Source organism: Mustela erminea, chromosome 3 (genome assembly GCF_009829155.1).
Source record: "Mustela erminea isolate mMusErm1 chromosome 3, mMusErm1.Pri, whole genome shotgun sequence".
In the NCBI taxonomy this organism is placed as follows: Eukaryota; Metazoa; Chordata; class Mammalia; order Carnivora; family Mustelidae; genus Mustela; species Mustela erminea.
In genome coordinates this window covers 77,303,671-77,324,535 of record NC_045616.1, presented here as the reverse complement: position 1 = coordinate 77,324,535, position 20,865 = coordinate 77,303,671, and positions in this window count along the sequence as shown.

The window sequence follows — 20,865 nt, the reverse complement described above, 5'->3', positions numbered from 1 at the left end:
TATAACACATATACTTATTATGTACATTTGTAGTGAATATGGTACATATAGAAAAATATATTGTGAAAATTTTCAAACATATACAGAAGTGGATATAATGGTATAGTGAATTCTCCATGTACCCACAAACTAGTTCAAGAATTATCTATTCATTGTTAATTTGCTTCTTTTTAGAGCCCCATTCATTTCCCCTCCCTCCTTCCTGAGTATTTTGAAACAAATCCCAGATGAGATATTATTTCATCTATAAATATTTCAGTTTGTCTCTAAAAGGCAAGACAACTACTTTTAAATATAACCACAATACCATCATTACATTATACCTAACTGAAATTGTTGACTGTGGGATTTTTTTTTTTTTTAAAGATTTTATTTATTTATTTGACAGAGAGAGATCACAAGTAGTCAGAGAGGCAGGCAGAGAGAGAGAGGGAAGCAGGCTCCCCGCTGAGCAGAGAGCCGGATGCGGGACTCGATCCCAGGACCCTGAGATCATGACCGGAGCCGAAGGCAGCGGCTCAACCCACTGAGCCACCCAGGCGCCCTTGACTGTGGGATTTTTATTTAACCTTAATCTTATTTTGTATTACCTTTCTCCCAGACCCAAATCCTGGTTTTCATGAACACCAACATAATCACTTGATTTCTTTATTTATTGCATATACGGTACAGGTAACAGGCTTAATACTGCCACCAACAATATGATTACTGAAAAATGGTTTCAGGGTTTTGTTTTTGTTTTTTTCTTCATGCTCCTCTTTGTGATAAGAGTTGTACTTTCAAAGTACTACATTTTATAGTCATTTGGAATAGTTCCTGCTTCAGTTCATCAACTGGAAACTCAGATTCATTTTATTTCATTTTGCTTTTGATGTTTAGAGTTTGCTTTTTAAATTTTAATGTTGTTTTGTAATTACATAAAATATTTACATGGTTCCAAAATCAAATCCACAAAACGACTGATATCCATGGAGGTTTAAGTTGTATTTCTGTCTCTTCCATATTATTCTCTTTCTATTTAGGTAACTCCATTATTATTATTGTTACTATAAACATTATTTTAGAATTTGAAATAAACACATAAGCCTAATCTGGCAGTTACATAGTAACATTTACCCATACTTTTCTTCACTTTGCTTTTTTTAAAATAATATATTCAAGAGAATATATTATAGTAACATATAGATGTATTAATCATTCCTATGATAGGTGCATAGATTTCCATTGTGGTGTTGTACCATAGTTTATTCAGTCTATCCACTTATGTTGAGTTGAGTTGTGTCCTCACAAAAAAGTTATGTTGAAATCTTAACCACTGGTACCTTTGAATGTGACCTTTTATAGAAATAGGGTCTCGGCTGATGTAATCAAGTTAAAATGGCATCATATTCATATATTGTATGGACACTAATCCAATATGGCTGATCTTATAAGAGGTAGAGAGAGACACACAGGGAGGAGATGGCCATGCGATAATGGAGGCACAGATGGGATTGATGAGTCTACAAGCCAAAGAACACCAAGGACTGTTGGCAAACACTAGAAGCTAGAAGAGGCAAGGAAGGATTCCTCTCTCCCTATCTCAAAATGAGCATGGTCCTGCTAACATCTTAATTTTATACATTTGGCCTTCAGAAACGTGACACAGTAAGTTTCGGTTGTTGTAAGCCACCCACTTTGTGGTAATTTTTTGAGGCATCCCTAGGAAATGAAGACACCCTCTGACTTCCATTTGGGTAAAATGGCTGGTCTTTTGCTTTACAAACAAGGCTACCATGAAAATCTTCGTAAATATATCATTTTTTATTTTTGCCATACTTTGGAAAGATTATTTAAAATAAGATTGTTGGGGTGCCTGGGTGGCTCTGTCGGTTAAGAGTCTGCCTTTGGCTCAGGTCATGATCCTGGGATCAAGCCCCACATCAGGCTCCATTCTCGGCAGGGGAGTCTGCTTCTCCCTCTCCCTCTACCCCTGCTTGCTTTCCCTCTACCTCTGCTCAGTCTCCCTCTACCCCTGCTTGCTCTCTTGCTCTCTTAAATAAAATCTTAAAAATAAATAAATAAATAAATATATATATATGATATTGTTGGTCCAAGGGTAAATGCAGATGTAGTTTTGGAAGATAGTGTCAAATTTCCTTCCACAGGGGTTTTATCATTTTGTATTGCCAGCAGTGATTTTCAAAAGTTTCTATTTCCCCACACTTCAACAGTTGCCAATCTGATAGATATAAAAATGGTTTCTCAGTGTAGTTTTAATTGTCTCTTATTAGTCAGGTTGACCATATTCTCATATGGTTGATAGGCATTTGTCTGCCTTTCTACCTTTGGTGAACTGTCTCTTCCTTTATTGGCCCATTTTTCTTTGAAGTTAAATATCTCCTTTCCCATATCCAGAAGTTATTTTTATATTAGAACTGTTACTCATTTGAGCTATGTGATAAATGTTTTCCTAGTTTTTCTTTTTATTTGTATATTAAGGGTTAATTATTTAATGTCATCCTTAAAGCATTTTAAGGTCTTTATATCTTGACTTGAACAGTTTTGATCTACAATAATTCCATAGAGAATATATATATCTTCACTAAGGATAAAAGCTAAGACAGAGGATTTTTTAGATTAAAATTTAAAAACCTTATTGTACATTTTTGTTCCCTGCTTAAAATTGATACTGAAAATGCCGGCACAATTCTAAGTTTTATAGCCTATGGCATTCAAGTTCATTAAGGGACCTTTGCTTGAACCAGAGATGTCTCATTAGTGTCTGATGTATGGATAGAAAGTACTAGATTACTTATTAGTAAGGAATGAACCAGCAGTTAGACATTTAAATTTTTTAAATGCATTCAGTTGATATTTGCATACACGATTCATACACTCTAACAATACGACTTTCATCAAATTCTAAAAATTTATTAAGCCTGGGACATATAAATATACATCTTCTTTCAAATAAACTTGTCATTTAAAATTGATCTTTTTTATCCAGATCCTACAAGTAATTATACCCTTGAGCAAATGTGCTTCAGTTTCTGTCTCTGTAAAACGAGGAGATTGGAATAAAATGTTTCTTAAGCCCATTCCAACTGTAAAATGTGGTCATCTGTTTCTGTGATAAAGATCTGATATGTTTCTTAGAAAACCCTTGAACTGATTTTACTTTTCTTTGTTAGTACTTTCACTTTGTACAAAAATCTAGTTCAGTACCTCTTAACTGATAGTTAAAAAAATGAATTCTTTCCCCTCCTGTGCTGTAGAGCGACTTGGCCAGAGTCCTCATTTATAATAGTGATGTTTCCGGAGTGCAAGTGAGGTGTACATACAGAGGGTGAATTCATTTCAGGGGCCTTTATGTGTGTATATATAGACAGGTGTATCTGTATCAACATTATATCTAATCTGGATCTGTTATCTGTATCTATATACATATCTATCTATCTATCCATCTACCATCTATCTATCTATCTTTCTCTGGCAGAAGTTCTTTTTTAGAAGGAGCTCTGGAGTGCCTCTTTCCTCTCTCCAGGTAACAAGGAAGAGAGGTAACAATGAGAGCAGGTTCTCCAAAATTTTCCCCAGTTGGCATTCTTATTGATAACTTCCTGTGCTGAATTTGGACTCAAAACTTCAGTTAGTGCTGACCGCCCCGAAAAAAAGTGCCCCACCATATTACTGTCCCTCCTTCTTATTCTTTTCCTTCATAGAAGTTATATTTGAAAAATATATATTTTGTTTATTTGTTTACTCTTTACCTGTGGGTCTGGATTGTAAGCTCTGTGAGAACAGGAATCTGATTTGGTTTGATTTTACACTACTAAATAGGTAATGAGTTATTTTACAATTATTTTATTGTATTTTAAATTTGAATTTGTTATTTGATTTAATAATTATAGTGAATTTAATAAATGATCTCACATTTGTACCTCATTATTTGTGGGTTCCATATTTGTGAATTTATCTGCTCACTCTGCTTATTTGTAACCACCAGGCTGCTTCACCAGATGCTTAGCTGGTCATTTGTAGAGGTGTGCATGCACAAAATGGCGAGAAGTTGTGTTACCTGCTGCACAAGTTCCCAGCTGAGGTAAACAATGTGATGCCGTCTATTTCAGTTCTCAGGCTATAAGCAAGTGTCTTTTTCAGTACTTATTTAGTACCATGCTTTGTGAGTTTTTGTTGATAGATTTAAGATGTTGCATGAGTATGGTGCTGTAGTGCTGCCTGGGGTTCCCAAGTGCAAGGAGGCTGGGAGGTGCCTTATGGAGAAAATACGTGTATTAGATAAACTTCGTTCAGGTATGAGCTATGATGCTCTCGGCTGAGTTCAGTGATAATGAATCAACAAAATATATGTTGATAAGGTGTCTTTAAACCGACACAGACGTAAACAAGGCTATGTGTTGATTGGTTGATGAGAATGTGACCAGAGGCTCACAGGCATCTCACCCTCTCTTTCCTCCACAGTGCTATGACTCAGTATTTGCTAATTCGGTGCTTCTGGAGATCTTATAGAACATAATCATGGTAAAGAATGAGGCTCAACTGTGTTTAAGTTTAGCTTCTTTTTTTTAAAGAACACCTAATGAATATATCTGGCAAATAACTGGTCAATAATAAATGTTTGTTGAATGAATGATGATGATTGTGCTCAGTCGAGATCCTGATAAAAAGAGTTTTTCAGATTTTTTAGTGATTAAGCCAATAGCTATGAATTGGTGGGACAGATTACACTGTGTGCAAAGAACGCATGCCCGAGCTCATCTCACCATTTACTGGCTAAATGGCTTCCAGTAAATTCTTTAACATCCATGCTACTGTTTCCTTATCTATAAAATAACAATTATGATATTCTTACTTCAAAATTGAGATGGGTTTGTAAATTAATATGAAAGCACTTGATCACATGCCTGGAAGTTAGGGGCCTTCAAATCAACCTCAGCCTGAGTCGAACTCACTGTGAGATGCTGACTCGCTTCTCTCACCCATCAAGACTTGTCTCAGAATTCTTTGTTTATAAAATCAACATGTTAGACTGGATGATTCTCAAGGTCTTTTCTGGCAATAGCCTTGTAAGGGCTTGTGTTAATAATAGGCTTGGGTACCGAAGGGATTTCAGGGAGCTTGTGAATAGATCATAGATTAATCTTCATCCATGACAAGGACAATACCGTGGTCATGGTCATAGTCCTGGTCCTTGGAATGATCTTCATTTGTCTCAGGCCCTTGTAAACTGACTGTCTCACTGGGAAACCCTCTGTTAAACCTGTTACCATGATATTCTCTTCTCCAAAAGCAAAAGGTCAATAGCACTGAAACCTGAGGTCTTCCCTGGGAAGTGTAAAATGATGTTTCTCGGAATCAAGTAGCATTCAAGAGCTCTTAAACCTGGTGCCCAAGATGATGTCAAAATTAGGAATTTAAAGGTACAGTGAAGCATGAACTTTGTTTATTGATTTGTACAAAGAGGGTGCCATAGATATAGGTCCAAACATTCACATGCATTAATGAACTGTTGAAATTTTATAAAGCTTAATTCTGAAACGACACAAACTAGTTATGGCATATAGAGCAAATCGTATGACTCCTGAGGTTTCATTTGTTCAGCAGTGAAATGGTGGTGACAAGACCCTGCTTTAGCTACCTCACAGTCTTATCCACAAATAAGACATATAGTCATAAGCTTTGGGTGAATATGAGAAAATGTTACAGGTACTACTTATTCTAACCTAGTGGAAATTCAGAATTGCACAGTGACAATGGCATCTGAGTCTACCCCTTACATAGCAAATGCCAGAAGAAAAACCCTTGAAATTTCATTTTGGGTCATTGTTTAAGAAATTAATGAAGAAGAATTTAAGGAGAAGCAGCAATTTTTACAATCTTAAGACCCGCTTTGATGAAAATAAATCTGTTCTCTTTTGTCCTTCTATTAAAAGATCCAGTTCTTTTCAATGGCCCAGAAATAATGACTGCAATAATGAAAATATGATGTGTATGAATTCTAATACTGAATATTCCCAAGCAAACAAAATAGAAAATTACCCAGAGACACATCTATTATCTATGCATACCTATGGTCTGAAAGGGACTTTTAGTCCTGAGTAATAAACTCATGCTTCCAAAGCCAAGTTCTATAGGGATTTGTGTCTAAATTTGACATCTGCCTCATTAGGGATGCAATTGGCCAAATAGCCAAGATGCTGATAGCTATGGGCATATTCATATTAATTAAGATTATTTTGGCAAATCTCTTTCCCAGGAATCAAATAAATAGAATCAGTACACAACTCTATAGTTAACAGAGATAAACAGGCTCACTGTCTGCAAATAAGTAGTCTGTACAGTTACTGAAATGTCCTGGCTCATGCTATTCCTTTCTTTGGATTCAAGGCTATTCTTTCCACTTGTATAACTGTCATAGTGAGAAACAAGGCTCTTTCAAGTCTCTGTATGGCTTATTCCTAAAGTCATTTTCCAGGAGCAGTGTGATGACTCATCCATAAACAATGACCTTGTAAAAGTCATCTAAAGGGAGCTGTAGAACTTTTATTTAAATTGATAAAAACATCAAGAGGTCCATGTATAACTCAAAGCAACCTTGGTTTTCGGCTTGCTGCCAAAACTAACTTTTTTCCCTTTTTTTTTTTTTTTTTTTTAATAGTGACACTGGCTGAAATTAAGAATAATAATATGAACAAAAAATATCCCCAAATATCCACTGAGGGAAAATTATCATATTCTCTCACCAATCAGAGCCCCCAAGTAATCTGAAATATATTTCTGTATTTAATTTTTAGTAAAAGGTCATTTATTCCATTATCAGAGACTCAGTGAAGAAAAATAATCTAGGGGGTATTCTTGGGCTTCCGTTTAACCAGTTTATATTTTTAAATCTGCTTCCTCCCCTAATTAACTGCATGATTTTGATAAGTCACTCATCCAGTGTCATCATTTCCAAGGTTCTTTCTAGTGCTAAATCTATGATTCTTCAGTGAAAATAGCACCTGGAATTATGATCAATTTCAGCTAGTAAAGAGGTTGGAGAAGAAAAGGAAAGCAATTTCTGGCGAATAGTCAGTAACTTTTAAAAGCCTAAAGCATCATATCCCCTAAGCACCCAGGTTAATTATATTTTATTAGAGAAGCTAGTTAAAAATAATATACCAAACCTGCAACATTTCAGGATTTTAATAATCCTATATGATGGTCCACTGGGTTCTGTTTTTATGCCATATCACAAAAGTGGGCATCTATTGTAGATGAGTAAATCCTTTTTCCAGAAATAGAGAGGATCTCAGCAATGTGGCCAGTAACCTAGAACAGCTCAGCAGATGCAGGCCTTCCAGTTATCTCAGCAGAAGATGTAGATTCTTGCTTCATGTTTCAGTTTCAATATTAGTCCTAAAGACTGAGGCAGTGAAACATATGCATGCTAACACAGCTTTAGGATATAAATAAATACCACTTATAAATTACAGAAAGATCAAATTCTTGCATGCAGTTGGGAATGGTCATGTTATGCTATAGTTCTCTATGAGATCTGTTCTGTGAGTCTCCAGATTTCCTTCATTCCTTTTGCTCCTGAAACTTCACTACGGCCCCCAGTGGAATGTCAGGCTGCTGATACCACTGTCTTGTGTCCCAATAGCCGAGGCCGTCTCAGACCCCTGGGCGTCCCTGGATCCCGAGTCCCACTCTTCCATAGTTAGACTCTGACAGCGTGACCAGGTTGAAACTGTTGTGTGTCAAGTGATCCCATGTTGCTAATGATCCTGTTGGTATCTCAACCTGGTAACATGTGAAACTCCAGAAACTCTGGAGAGAAAGTCAGCTCCACTGATGAAGCTAAACTAATGTATCAATAATTTCCTGATTCTGACCAGAATTGTGACAGACCTAATCTTTGCAAGAAGTAATGAGACATTTAAAATTATTTTTAAAGATTATTTTTCATCCTTTTCCTCTTCTCACTGCTCGATAACATTCTTTCCAGCACCCATGGTATCTTGAAATATCTTTCACTTTTCACTTTTCATTATGGAGGGAATTCCTCCCTCCCACCGCCCCCTACCATATGCGCCTGGTACGAGGGTGATGGTTACTCTCTACTCAAGCCAGGCAGCAAATTTAAAATGTATGGCATAGGTGAGAACACCTGCTGTTCCTCCTGGTTACCATCACCCATGTAAGATTTTAGTTTGCTTTCCCTCTCTCCTCCAGTATTGTTGTCACTGTTTTGATGGAAACTCACAAAAATTCATTCCTCAGCTCCCTGGGCTCTTGTGTCCCAACCTCTTCTCCTGCATTTTGTTTATCTTCCATGTCAGCGATGCCTCCCCATGCTCACATCCCTCAACTTGGAATTACCAATAACTGTGCCTCCTCCAAAGTCTTCATTTCAATGGCCCCCTGCCCCCAACTAACCAGTATTTCTTGTCTTCCCAACTAACTTCTAGTTTGCCAGTTGGAGCATTGCTTCAAACTCATCAGGCCCTCGATCCATCTGTTCATTAGTAGCTTCCCTCCCACGAGGCCATGGTTTTCCTTCTCACCCAGCTTAGTTTTCGTGTGTTCCTTGCTTTTCTCTATTGAGTTTGCCTCTATAGCTTTCAACCCTACTGAAGTTTAACTCTTCAGCTGCTTCCTACTTCTGCCTGCATGGGTGCACATAGCTAGAGAAAAATCATATAGACAATGACACACTGATGGTCGTAAATCCCAAGTAAGCCCTTACACGGCCAGGCAAGCTTACCCTATGGCCCTAATCAGTTCACAGTGCTGTCCTCCCGCCCACACCCTCCAAATGCTTGAGAGCATAATTTTACCTCTTCTCAAAATTCCTAAGCTACCACTTCTTACTCCTTTTTATTTTTAAATTTTAAATTTTTTATTTTTTATAAACATATCATATAATATATTTTTTCCCCAGGGGTACAGGTCTGTGAATCACCAGGTTTACACACTTCACAGCACTCACCATAGCACATACCATCCCCAATGTCCATAACCCCACCCCCTTCTCCCAATCCTCCTCCCCCCAGCAACCCTCAGTTTGTTTTGTGAGATTAAGAGTCTCTTATGGCTTGTCTCCCTCCCAATCCCATCTTACTCCTTTTTAAAGGCAAACCCTCTCATAATATCAGACAAAACACAAGTTAGAAGATAAAATTATCAATGATTTCAAGATTGTGACAGCAGAGCATTGTGCCAAAAGTGGGGCAATTCTGAACAGTGGCCTTAGGTGACTGGAGTGACTGCAGCTCCCAAAACCACCCCTTGGACCTCACACCACAGGAAGGAGGGAGGGCATGGCTCCCTGCAGGAGGCAGTGGTGTCCATGAGGTCCCTTCCTTTGGGTTCTGCGTATTGGGACACAGTGCAATTTACTAGAGCCCAGTTAAAGGTATTAGCAGATTATATTATGTAGTTTTAACTAAATTAATCGTTGTACACACACAACTGGGAATTTAAGAGGATACTGATAGTGCAAGCTTGGGAAAGGGGGGAGAGGCAGAAAATGGTGGAACTGACCCTAGAAATATTTATCAACTAATGAGATCTCATAACATAATAACTAAAATTACAAAAATAATAAAAGAATTATTTTAAGTATAGGCTTATATCTACCATAACTACAAATTCTGTGGCTAATCATGATTTTTCACCTAAGTGTGTTCTGTGCCTTTACAAATTAAATAATGACAGAACAGTATGTATATATCTCTGTTGAAATTTCATGTTCAACTTTTAATTTATACACATCTGTGATCTCTTTATTTCATTAATATCTATAGCTAGATGGGATTATAGTTGAGATAAGAACATAGAGGAAAGCCCACCCTAGAAAACTGGCTTTATTACATGTTAACACTTGAGTCAACAACCTCCATAATGTAATGTTATGCTTACTACATACTAAGTTGTCCATAAAGTCATGGACACATGTGTGAATGAACTATTCATCTAGGCAGTTTCTATCTGGAATGTCTCTGGCAAGTAGCCAACTTATTTAAACTTGAACACCTTGATAAATGGGCAACTTACTACTTCTGAAGATACCCTCATTGTAAAATGTCACAACACATACACACCACAGCATACACACACAAGGAATGGGAGAGAAAAAATAATTGACATACCATTTTCCTCCCAAAAGATGTTGAAAGTTCAAATACATCAGTGTTTTTCCTCTACAGTCTCAGTGGAATCCATAACGTGCTTACAGTCATGAGAACAGAGACAGGAAGGCAGAGAGCACAAGCAGGGAGAGGATGGAGTTGCATTCCAACACATTTGGATAATGATTGATGGATAGATCGACAAACAACCCTGATTAGTATGAATATGTGTGGTTTTATTGATATAAAAAATTTGAATGTGCAGTGATCTATGTCTTTATGCAATAAGCTATGCTGGTCACCACAGACGTGCTCCCTAACGGTGGCTGGGATGACTCGCCTAGGACAGATGCTACTGATGCATCATTTCCAAAGGATTCCTGGCTTAGGACCATGAAAGGTCTCTGGAACCTGCCTAGAAGAGCAGTGACTTAGCTGTAGGAAGCCCTAGGCAGCCTCCACGATGAGTTTCTGAGGTATAGTCAGCGCCCAAAGAACCGCAGGAACCTATACAAGAACCATCCCTCGGCCTGGCGTACATAGTGAGGAAAGTCTAGCCAGAGAGGCTGGTAGAAGAATTCCTTCTGTGAGTGTTTGCTTTACGGTTCAGAATGTCAAGTTCAATGAAAGCCAGTCTTTTTGAAAATCACTCCTAATTCCTTTCAGTCATAATGCATCATTTGAAAACCCAACTTTTTTTGTGCCAGGATTTATCCTCACTATAAAATAACTCCTGTTCTTGTGATGCCTTCCTGTCAGTGTACCAGTTTTCCATAGGTGAAGATGGTCCGGTTGTCCTCAGCAGCCCTGGGCTGGGCAGTCATTTCATCCTACAGCTGAGGGAACCACTGAATAGGACTTAGGACTCCAAGCTAGGAAAAGGACTTCTGTGTTAGCAGACTCACCTCTCATAAATGCAAACCTTTTAAATCCTGGGCAATATTAAAAGTACTCATTCAATGAATGTTTGTAGTAATTTACATGAAAACAGGCACTGTGCCTTCTTCTCAGGACACACTTGTCTAGTTTTACTTACATGTAGGTGCCACTGATTTGTATTTTTCAAGCTGTAATTTTTCTTGGAGTTAAAAATACATCCTGTTAAATGAACCGAGGCCATTTTTCTTTTGGGAAAATGCAGTTATTTTTTAGTTTGGGTAGGTGTTACTTTAATCACATTTATTTTTGCTTTTTTCCCTTATAGTAGCAGGGAAAGGATTAAGTTCAGTTATCACAGAGATACAAATCAAAGTGACAGTTATCAAATATTTTTGTCCCTCCATCTTTCCCGAGAGGTGATACTATTTTCTTACATCTTACTCATCTCACCCACATTCTTTTCAAAAAGTTAGCATAAATGTCCTTGTTGTGTTTTTTTGTTTTTTTGTTTTTTGTTTTTTGAAAGGAGGAGGGAGAATTTATGAAAACAAACCTACAGGTGATGCAAATTCTTAGTTTTTCCTCACTGGAGGTCACACAGACTTCCTGCTATGGTTCTGCCTAAAGGAAGTGAAACTCTTTCTTTTAATAAATACTCTGTTCTTCATCTCCCTTCCCTCCTCCCTGCCCGCCCCCATATGGGGACTGAAATAGTTGGGATTCATTGAAAGGTAGCAAGGAAGTTTTCATAAGGCACCTAGTAACCCCGTCCTTACTCTGAGATGTTTTTCAAATCTAGAGTTGGCCAAATATAAGAAAAGTAAAGTTAGATTCCAGCTGTCCATTAATTTCATCCTATGGTGCTTCCTGGCTACTATGCACACTGATTTATAAGTAAGCAAGCAACCAATCAGAGAACAAAAATTGCATTTCCAAGCACAGACCATGTTCATATCTGAAGAAGTGATTTAGTTGTGTGAATAGTATTTCAAATCCCAAAATAACAGAAGGGAATGTGTGGGACTCAACACTTCCCCAAATCCCTAAGATTTGTGGCAACTATGCCTGTGGTGTAACCAAGATCCCTTGAACCCTGTTAGCCTGCAGTCTATCATGGGGGTACAGTTAGGGGGGTAGAGTTCAGGTAGACAGAGGATCACAATATTTTAAAACTGGCTTGTAGCCCATCATCTAAGGATCCTCAGCTGGGACATCTTGTCTCTGGAAGAGGACATGACCTTCGAAGCAACTCTGAAATTTATACCTCAGCTTTCCCATTTTATGAGCATTGTGACATTAGTCCATTTACCAGTAACCATCTCGGTTATTTCATCTGTAAAATGGCAGCCATAAGGCTTACCTTAGAAAATTTCAAAAATTACATTTTTCTTTTGAAACACACAACATGTCTCCTCTGCTGTCTCAGTGAGTGGAAACAATGTGTTTAAAGCAACACAAACAGAATCAAGAAGGCAAAAAGCATAAACAGTGGGAAGGGATAGAGTTGCATTCTACCCAATAAATCCCTATCCCAGGTACCACCCATTCAGCGTGTTTAGGAAGAGTTGGTATCTATACTAGATAATCTGACTAGACTAACCAACTAAATAAAACTGTAACGTATTACCAGTTGTGGTTCAATCTGTTGAAGTTATCAGGATGTAGGGCGAGAATATTTCTTAAAAAACAACTAAGTCAAACTTTATTTAACAGGCGGAACAAAGAAACGGGCAAGCATGAGGAGTGGCTTTTATGGGACTCACAAGTCCTGAAGGGCATGTTCAACCCTAGATACCGGATGTCCTGATTCTGAATTCACTCTTTCCCCCACCACACCATGCCTTGGATAACATGGAGTAAACTATCTATACTTATTAAATACTGTTTTTTAGAATTATGGCCTTATTTGGTGCTGGCAGTCACACCGTCAATTTAAGGAAAACATCAAATTGTCTCTAATCTTCAAATACATGAAAATCCCCATGAATTGTGCTGTTGCAATTTCTGACACCAGGTTTTCCAATGTTCCTGCTAGGGTATATTTGTTGGTTTGTCTCTTCAAGGGACTAACCTTTTTTCAACAGTTTATTTCCCTAAGTCTCAATTCCCATCTCCTGCCTTACCTGTTCCTGGCTATCCAAAAGACGAAAAATACATGGTTTTCTTTTTAAATTTGGTACCTCTGGCCACAGGCCTCACAATGTCAAGTCATTACCTAATAGCTGATGTGAGCTTCTTAGAGGCAAATTGATCCGTTCAGGTCTGGAGTAATTATAAGTAACTTTTATTCCTATGTCAACCTTTCTCTTCCTCCATTTCTCTAGCCCTCCAGCCTCAAACTCAATGCATTTGCCTTTACAACCTCCATCAAATAGCTGCCCTTTCCTTTGTGATGCATTAAATTTTTTGATTCAAACGACTAGGTAAAAAGCCTTATAAGTGGTTCTCAAAAAGCTTCAGCCCAGCTTCCTGTGGGCTTCCTTTAATCACACATCCTCTGGACTCATTAAGTCTTATCTGTGACAAAAGATGTCATGCAACATTTCCTCTCCAGCTGAGGCTTTGGCCAAGTCAGTCCAAAGAACTAAGAGTTTTGAGTCCAGGCCAAGCTGCAGACCCGGCAGCCTTCACAGCCAGGGCAAGGACAGAGAGCTGCTGAGTCCTGGGGTCACCAGGGCTTTCTGCAGCAGGAAGCTGGACACGGGACTTATAAGTGGGAAGGCTGAGCTGGAGCTGTGTGGAGGACACAGACTGTGTCACTAGTACTTAGAGAGCTGGGCTCTTCCCCAGGTAGCCTTTGCTGAGATACAAGTGTGCTTGGAAATTGTGAGCATTTGAGGCATTGGTAAACTCAAGCCAATGAATGTTGGCCAGTTTTACACCCGTCCATCTCTCTTCATACACATGGCTGTGCTTCCTTCTCAAATAGGTTTTGACATAGGTTAGAAAAGGGGTGGGTAGAAGAAAGGACCCTTGGATTTTTTGAGTATCCATTGTCCAGACTGCAGGGTTTTAGTGTTTTCCTTGATCCACACACACCGTGTACATCTGTGCCTAAGGAATTGGTATTGTGACATGCAGTGGGTAACTAGTTTTTAACATAAAGCAGTTTTATATGGAGTCAAGTTCACTGTGTGCATGGGGGGAAAGTCAAATAGTGACCAGCAAGTATTTTGCTCCAGTGGCAGCATTCTGGTCTGCATGGCAACTGAACTTAATCTGATTCTACCTGAAATGACTCTAGCAAGATTCACCAGTTTGGTATGAGGTAAGGATATGGCTCTTTCTTCTGAGACTTAAGACCTATGTGAGAGTGAGCGGCAAATTTCCCTTTCCCCTTCTCTCTGTCAGAAGTATACTATTTTCCATAAAGATAGGACAACTATAGAGCGAATGTTCCTGGATATTATGTATCCCGGATATAGAATACCCCAGGAAATAATAAACCTCTAACTGAGAAGTTCAGATGATTATCTGATTTGACACTTAACATTTTGTCTTAGTGGTTACTAGTCAGCATACCCACGGTTGTAATAATAAAGTTATTTTCTCTAAAACAGAGAACTATTCCAAACAAAGCAGATGACATCTTGGTCCTTAAATCCCAAGTAGTGGCTTATTTTTCTTTTAGGTTTTATTTATTTCCGAGAGAGAGAAAGAAGAGCAGAGGGAGAAGTAGACTTCCCACTGGGCAAGGAGCCCCACGCTGGGCTCGATCCCAGGACCCCTGGAATCATGACATGAGCTGAAGGCAGACACTTAACCGACTGACCCACCCAGGTATCCTCCAGACAGTGACGTATGTGCACATATATTTGCCCACTAAACCTCTTTGATCAAAATAGTGTCTCCTGAGATAATGAGAAAGTCTATGGATTTAAATGGAATATTGTATTATTTCTGATGTGACTCCTTTTTCTGAAGAAATGGGAATAGGAATGAGCTAGGGAGTAAAAACATTGAAATCCTGGAGTCATGTTGATAACTTTTTCACAGAAACCACAAAGGGGTCTCCCTGGTTGATGTAAAAAATCAGAAATGAAAAGGAGAGGAAATGTCAGATCCCATTGCTGCGAAGTCTAGTGTGTCTGGGCACAGTGGGCATTTTGCTGCTCCTGCCAACACCAACTTCTTCTTGTCCAGCATCTCTTGATTCTTGAAATGTGGATCCATGTAGCTCTAAGAAGCTGCCTGCACTTCTGCTCCAGAGAAGAATCATCTGATAGACTAAACCAATGAGAGCGTTCTTTCTTAGATTGTAGTGACTGAACCAATACCGGGCAGGTGACCTCAACTGTTCCAGAACTTTTCCTTGAAATGCTGAGTCAAGGATCATTTTTTTCCACTGCAGACACAAATAATAAGAAATAACTCAGGGAGCTATTAGCAGCATTCTCAGGACCATAAGGTGAGGTCCTGTCTAAATAATACAAGAAAATTGGAGCTGGGAAAGAGGGGGAAAAACAACAACAACAACAACCCTGAGTGTTTGTTATATATATTAAACCACTAGATTGAGTATCATTTGAAAATAGCCCCATCTGAGACTTTTTGAGCCCACGAATCAATCAATACCATTCTTGCTTATGCCAGTTTTAGCTAGGTTTTCTGATTCCTGCAACTGAAGGCATCCTAACAAATTATTAGGTCTGTGTAATTACCCTGAACCTGGTCCCACATCCTGACTCTGACTCCTTACTTATTCTCCGTCTTGACCTCACAGAGATAGCCAGCTGCCAGAATCCAGTGTCCGGTTAGGATCGTTGGAGATCGGTGCTCCGTGGAGAACAGAATGCCTGGCCGGAAAGCATCATAGCTCTGTACTGAATCTGCTGCTGCAGAGACAGCAGGGATATCAATATACTCCTGCCCCCAGGGCAGGACAGACTGATGGGCCCATCTGTAGGGCAGAAGCAGCCAGAACAGAAAATTGAACAAGAAGCTAATGAAGAGTTGGAGGAGAACCAGGAAACAGAGGACTTGGAATTAACAGGAATTAGAGAACAGTGAGTCCAGCTACTCAGTAGGGAGAGTTTACTGGAGACTTCGTGAAGAACAGTCTAATTTCCCAAGGAATGAGCATGTCCATACCTCAGAGATTGCAAGTAGGCCAGCACATCTGTCCAAACCAGGACCTCCAACTGCCCCCATCTCACAAGGCTCCAGTGAATATGTGGGAAGTCTGGAGAGTTGTGTGTGTTCCTTCCTGGCATACAGAAGGGAAAGGAAGATTTAACCAGAGGGGTGTGAGTCACTTACGTAGACTTGATGAAACTTTGAACTCTTAATGCCTTCCTCCCTCCCTAGGAGGTCCCCCAAGATATTTCCCAGTCTCTTCTTCATCCCCATAAAGCAAAGGCAAAGAAATGACTCAATTCTGAAGTATTATTATCTGGTTCGGACACTGTGATTTTGAGTTTTCAGAAAATTCAACAGTTTGCTCAGTTTATTTCTCCAGAGATAAACTTGACTCCTTACCTAAAGAAAAAAAAAAAAAAATCTTTGCTGATCCTAGGACCTAAGAAAGATAGTACTTTTTAAACTTTCTGGAGTGAGGTGTGTATGGAACCACTAACAGAATAGGAATGGGCTGTATAATGAAAAACTAGTGAAGGGAAAGAAGCATGACAGAGAAAACCTGGTCAATTTAGTCAAAGCTAGGAAAAGAGAGAAAAAGCAAAGAAAACCAAAGGCACAAAATACATGAAAATAATTATAGCAGTAACTATAATGATCATGAGTGAATCCAAAGGGCTTAAACTGATTGTAAAAATTAGGGCTTAAAAAATTCAGCCACAAACAGATTATAAAATGCCATTTAAAATATGGGAAAGAAGAATTGAAAATAGAGAAATAAATAAAAGACATAGGGGACGATTACTAAGAAATACTAATATCATCAAGATAGACTTTAAAGAAGAAACATTGTCACAGATAGAGAGACTTGTTACATAATCACAAATGAAACCAGTTGCTAAGGAAGCATAATATTCTTGGATATATGTACACTGAACAACCTATCCTCAAGATATATAAAGCAAAATTTGAGATTATTGCAAAGGAAAATGAACAAATCTCTAGTGGGCGATTTTAGACATATGGCTTAGAAATAAAAGATTTAACAGACAATTATTAAGGTCACAGAAGATTTAAGAAATTCAGTTAAAAGGCTTTATCCAACGGACCTAACACATTTAACAGTTGGAGAAGAATCAATATTTTCAAGCACACATTAAATAATTTTATTCTGAGTGAAACCTTCACTACCTTTCCAATAGATTTCTCAATTGTTGAAATTCCTCTAATTTGTTTATGCTGAAGTAAAAGAATAGAATGGATGTTTATGACAGCTTCAGAATATCAGTACATGAATTGATGAACCATGGGACTCTTTGTAAATGGCTGGGTTGGAGGGGCCACTGGTCTGGAAACTGGTTCTGTATGGTTCTTTGGTACAAGAAGAATATATTTTTACTTAGACAGTATGTTTCTTTGACTAAGTAGAGATTATTAGGAGCTAAGTCAACTTCTCTCCCTAACAAAGCCATTCCTTGGTGTTTCTACTATTCATTGAGACACTGGCACCAACCTATTTCATCTGCCTTTTGCTCAAATCTCAAGATGCCTGATCTATAGTTGACATTTACAAGGTAGGGTCTTCTTTTGCAAGGTTTCATGAACAGAACAAACAAGTTTCTGCCTACTGGTTCCCAAATTTAGATGTACATTAGAATCATCTAGAAAGTTTCTAAAATACAAATTTCCTGGCCCCAACAATGAGGTTCTGAATGAAAATCTCTTGGGATTAGAAATCTGATTCTTAAAAGCTCCCAGGTTATTCTGATGCAGGGATTCATCTGAGTAGTATTTGAGAATACTTTATTAGCCAGAGGACCCAGCCTTGAAAATAAAGAAATGATTTTTGTCCCAACTCTATAACTATCTATTACCCTAACAGTTTCCTTAAAGTGCCAATATGTTTTCCCATGTGGCATATTTTCTAAATTTGGAAATTGGTGTGTAATTATACCTGTGGTTCACCTACCAACCCCACTGAGTGTTTTGAAGGATGAATTAGATAGGTTAGAACTATTAACCTAAAACCATAAAAATATCTAATTTTTTAATAAGGAAATTTTCCTCTTTTTATTAACCTAAAACCATAAAAATATCTAATTTTTTAATAAGGAAATTTTCCTCTTTTTCTCAAATCAATTTACTTTCCTTGGATTTTTTTTAGAGCAATGAAAAGAAATAAACAAAATGTCTATGACTTGTTTTAGGGATAGACTTAATCCCAACTTGCCCATCCTAAAGCAGAAATGGTATGATTTACAGGATTAAATATCTACCAAGCAAGGATAAAGTACCTAACTAATGACGTCTCTGTGTATGTATGTGTGTGTGTGTGTGTGTGTGTGTGAGAGAGAGAGAGAGAGAGAGAGAAATGCACATACTATATAGAATATATATAATTTGAAGAGACTTGGATGCTAGAGGCTGGTTATAATGTGTCTGTGCTGCAGTGGAAAAATTCACAAGCTTAATCATCTGCATAGAGATTTAACAACACGATAAAATTAGATGTGTCTTTTACATAAGATGTCACTTGGAATGATTGGTTTCCCAAATCTTAACCTTTCAGATTGCGAATGGTATAATTCTTGAGGCAGATGATAGCATGATTTCTCACCTGTCAGTGTTACCTTATATCCACTTTGCTCACATTTATGCTCAGGGAAGGATAAGGGAATGCAAAAATGAAGTTCAGTAAGATGAAGAACAACATAGCTACATGTTTCGAAGGAAACATGAGGAATTGTTAGGGGAGAGGTGGATCATTGTGAGCTATGACCTTACGCAGAAGGGAGACTGGCATTACGAAGACTGTAATTACCGGGGGGGGGATTGTCTCCAACAACAGAGAATTCCAGAGTTCTGACTGGGGTGTTGTTCACACACTAGCAGGCAGCAGCACATTTCAGAGTGACATCTTTCAAAAAGCAGATATAGGTAGAAAGCTCATCCCCACTTTTAGGGTTCAGTGCCTCAGCACAGATGCGAGACCCAGACGGAGTTCTGTGCACAAGCTTACAGCTTTGCCATTTATAAAACTGAGCCATAAGATGCAAATCAGATCTGAATGTTGTTTTCCTTCCAAGTAAATTTCAAGACTTGAGAAATTAATCTGCCGTTTTTACTTTGAAGCTGAAATCTGTAGATTGCAAAAGTCAAGACTGGTAGACTCTCTTCATCTCTTTCTTTATGTTCTTATATAACATAGCAAGCTTTACCAGAAATAGATGATAAAATTTTCACATCAAAGGTACAGAGCAAAATTCCTGCAGATTTAAAGAAGTCTCTTCCTTTGAGGAGGAATAACGTTGTCGCTTGGCTATTCTCCAAACAATGGTATTTCTGCTGGAGTCCTTGGTGATAAGAAAGGATACAATGAGTAAAGGAAAGTATTCAAAGGCAACAAAATGTCTAATGTGATCTATTTTTTTCTTTCGATAATATTCTGTAGTTCTTTAGAAAAATTGTAGAAAAATGAATAATTAGTCATTTGTTTGACAAAAAATTCTTTCTTCTTTGAGAGAGAGCATGAACAAGGAGGGGCAGGAGCAGAGGGAGAGAAAGGATTTTTAAAAAAAAATTTATTTATGTATTTGAGAGAGAGAGCTTGCACTGTGGGAGGATCAGAGGAACAGGGAGAGATAGAATCCTCAAGATATATTTGCTTATTTGAGGGGGGGGGGGAGTGCAAGCGTGGGGGAGGGGGAGCAGAGGGCTAGAGAGAATCTCAAGCAGGCTCCCTGCCGAGCCCAGAGCCCACCACCCCAAGGCTCAGTTCCAAGACCCAAACATCCTGGCAATGGCTGAAAATAAAGAGTTGGCCACTCAACTGACTGAGCACCCAGACTCCCCATTTGACAAAAGTTCTTGCATAACTGATTTGGTCATGCTGTTAGAACCTAAGAAGACAAAATGGGACTATATCTCTTCTTGCAAAGAACTCCATTTTTAAAATTAATTAATTAATTAATTAATTTGACAGAGAGAGAGAGGGAGAACACAAGCAGGAAGAGTAGGAGTGGAAGAAGCAGGCTCCCCCACTGAACAGGGAGCCTGATTCTGGACTCAATTCCAGGACCCTGGGATCATGACCTGAGTTGAAGGCAGATGCTTAATGACTGAGCCACCCAGGCACCCAAGAACTCCATTCTTGAGAGAGCTTGACATAATAATATTACAAATTATTGTTGTTGTTCTGAAATATAATAAGGGAGTAGAGGGGCACAAGCTACTGAGATCAATTAATACAACTTTTGTTCTCATTAATATTTACCCTCTTCTCTATGGACCTTAAGACAGTAGAGTTAAAAATGATGAACTAAATGTTATCAACAGGCTTGTTACATGCTAAATGATCTGTAGTACCCGATATTTCATGATAAATTTAAAAGTCTTTCATCAGAAAATCACCCTTAGAAAGATGGCCGCTTGAACTTAAATATTGGGAGTACTGTCAAGATCAAAGCCTTAGTGGTATGAAACAACACTGTTCTGAAAAAATTGATTAATGTTTAGGTCAACTAATTGGAAAGTTATCTTAAAAAGTCAGTTCCAAGTTGGAGAAGAGGATCCTTTTACAAGCCCAGCCTGGTTTCTTGTCTTCAATTTTTTTTTTTAAAGATTTTATTTATTTATTTGACAGAGAGAGATCACAAGTAGGCAGAGAGGCAGGCAGAGAGAGAGGAAGGGAAGCAGGCTCCCTGCTGAGCAGAGAGCCCGATGCGGGACTCGATCCCAGGACCCTGAGATCATGACCTGAGCCGAAGGCAGCGGCTTAACCCACTGAGCCACC